Raw genomic sequence first — 2,498 nt, 5'->3', positions numbered from 1 at the left:
CAAATATTGTGTGTGTGTGTGTGTGTGTTTTATTTGTGTGTGTGTGTGTGTGTGTGTTATACAGGATAACACTGTTGCTGTGTTTAAGGAGGAACAAGTCATCTGAAGTTAAGAGGGCTCCTGGACATGGGGATCAGAAGAAGGAAGAGTAACGTTAGAGGGGGTAACAGAGGAGCGAATCCTACAAGCTTGAAGAACTATTGAACATTGACTACTGAACATTCAATGACTGAAGTAGGGGGATCAGACTTGAACAGAAATGAAGCAACAAGCAACGTTCCTGCCATATATTCCACACCCATAGAAAAGAGCCCACTGCAATAGGCCACAGCCTTTAGGATGGGTGAGAGCTGTATAGTATCCAGAGAGGTGTGTGCATGTCTGCCCTGACTGTCTAGTATGTTTGTTAGTTATTGTGGTTCTGTGCTGCACAGACTGTGGGTTCAAGGCCCCACTGACCTGTTTTCTGTTCTAGGTGAGAAGACGGGGGCCAGGTATTTTGCTCCTGCCCTGTGCTGCCAACAGCGCCAGCAGTGCCAGGCATGAAACACCCCGGCTTCAGCACGCACCGAAAATAACCTGGGCATTCTAATCCAGCCTTCAATCTCGGCCAGCACTAATCTTAACCCATTCTAATCTCATACAGCTCACTGTAATGTAGATACACGGATGTCAGGTGTGTTGTTTGGGTCACTTTTTCTTTTTTATATTTTGTAGAAAAAACAATTTTGTATTCCTTTTTTTTCACAAGGCCTCCATGTTATTGGAGAAGAGAGCCTCTGTGTCATTCTTTGTCAGATTGAGCTCCTCCTCTCCCCCTCCAATCAGGAGAGCAGAGGAGGCAGGGGGCGGAGTAAAGACAGAGATGCCAACATGGGGCCAGAAGGGCCAGGGAAGAGCATCCCATTTCAGGCCAGTTTGGGGAGATGGGCTGGCAGGACTGTAGCACTGGTGTTAGCACTGCCATTAAAACAGTGTGTGAGGTTTCTCTCACTTATGGTATTTCATACATGAAAGAGTGGGACAGGGAAAGTTGAGTACATAATCATCATTGTAGAAAGGTTCTTCTAATCAACTGTATTTGTGTTTGATTAGAAACAGTATTTTCTTTCAGCAAATGTCTGGCTAATGACAGCCTATTAAATCCAATATAAAGCCTGTTTAATAGCCAGAGGTATGGAAGCCTCGGAGGGCCAACCTGGAAGAGGCTACAATTGGCTGTTTCATGGACATGGCTAATGGGGACTTGGCTGGGCAGACTTAACTATGCAAACACACCACAGGGAGGCTCTCCTGCTTCTAAAATATTCACTTGGCTTTTTGTCTTGCATCTGTTATATGGACTTTAGTTGGTAGCTCTGTTTTCATATCTCTCCTTTCTCCTCTACTCGTCCACATCCTCCTTCCCCTTTTCTTTCTTGTCTTTCTTGTCTTCTTCTTCTTTTTCTTCTTCTTGGCCTCCTCCTTCTTTCCGAAGGTGATAAAGCGCCTCTTGTCGTCCTCTCCTCCCTGGCCCTGGCGGATTGAGATGATGGCGGGGAGCCGGGGATGATGAAGGCTTCAGGGGGGATCTCTCCAGGCCTCAGGAACTGAGGGGGGCCGTAGCCTGGGCCAGGCCGTAACGGAAGTGCCAGCTGTTACTGTCGATGCCAGCTCCAACCGGAGGGACAGCTCACCCCCCTCACCATCTACCAGAGAGAGAGAGAGAGAGAGAGAGAGAGAGAGAGAGAGAGAGAGAGAGAGAGAGAGAGAGAGAGAGAGAGAGAGAGAGAGAGAGAGAGAGAGAGAGAGAGAGAGAGAAGAGAGAGAGAGAGAGAGAGAGAGAGAGAGAGAGAGAGAGAGAGAGGAGAGAGAGAGAGAGAGATAGATAGATAGATAGAATAGATAGATAGATAGATAGATAGATAGATAGATAGATAGATAGATAGATAGATAGATAGATAGATAGATAGATAGATAGATAGATAGATAGATAGATAGATAGATAGATAGATAGATAGATAGATAGATAGATAGATAGATAGAAGAGGGGAGAGAGAACCCAGAGGGATGAGCTACGTCATCTTCATCATCATCATTATCATCATCACAGTGAGATTCTGAAAACACCAGCAAATTCTACCACAAAGCCTTATTCAGTTTCCTATTTCTGCCTAAGGTTAAGTATTACCACATCTGTAATACAGCATAGATGAGCAAAAATTCTAAGTTAGAAGCCAGAGGCACACCGATAAACTGACGACGGGGAAAGGGATTGCAGGAGTAGAACTTTATCAGGCAGTGGTGTTGCTGAGAATACAAGGGTAGACTAGAAATACCTTTAAAGGCAGAGAGGGACTGGGATGTTTAACACTGTGATGTGATGGGAATTAGCATGTAAGGATGACAGGAAGTGCGAAAATCCAACACTAACCTAATTCCACTCTCCCACTACAAGGTCTCAACACAGCAGTGGAGAGAAAGATAACTTCTCAAACAATATGCAAGCATGAATTGTG

General features: G+C 45.1%; 1 pseudogene across 1 annotated transcript in view; it reads right to left on the bottom strand.

Annotated features, from left to right (window-relative positions):
- Positions 1–1,384: 1,384 nt before the first annotated feature.
- LOC311142382 (protocadherin alpha-C2-like) overlaps positions 1,385–2,498 on the bottom strand; it is a 24,287-nt pseudogene continuing 23,173 nt past the window's right edge. The window contains exon 4 of the transcript in view: positions 1,385–1,688. The product of the transcript in view is annotated as a protocadherin alpha-C2-like (transcript). The remainder of the gene's footprint in view (positions 1,689–2,498) is intronic.

This window comes from Coregonus lavaretus (assembly GCF_964263955.1).
Source record: "Coregonus lavaretus genome assembly, chromosome: 15".
In the NCBI taxonomy this organism is placed as follows: Eukaryota; Metazoa; Chordata; class Actinopteri; order Salmoniformes; family Salmonidae; genus Coregonus; species Coregonus lavaretus.
This window is presented reverse-complemented; position numbering and strand designations above follow the sequence as displayed.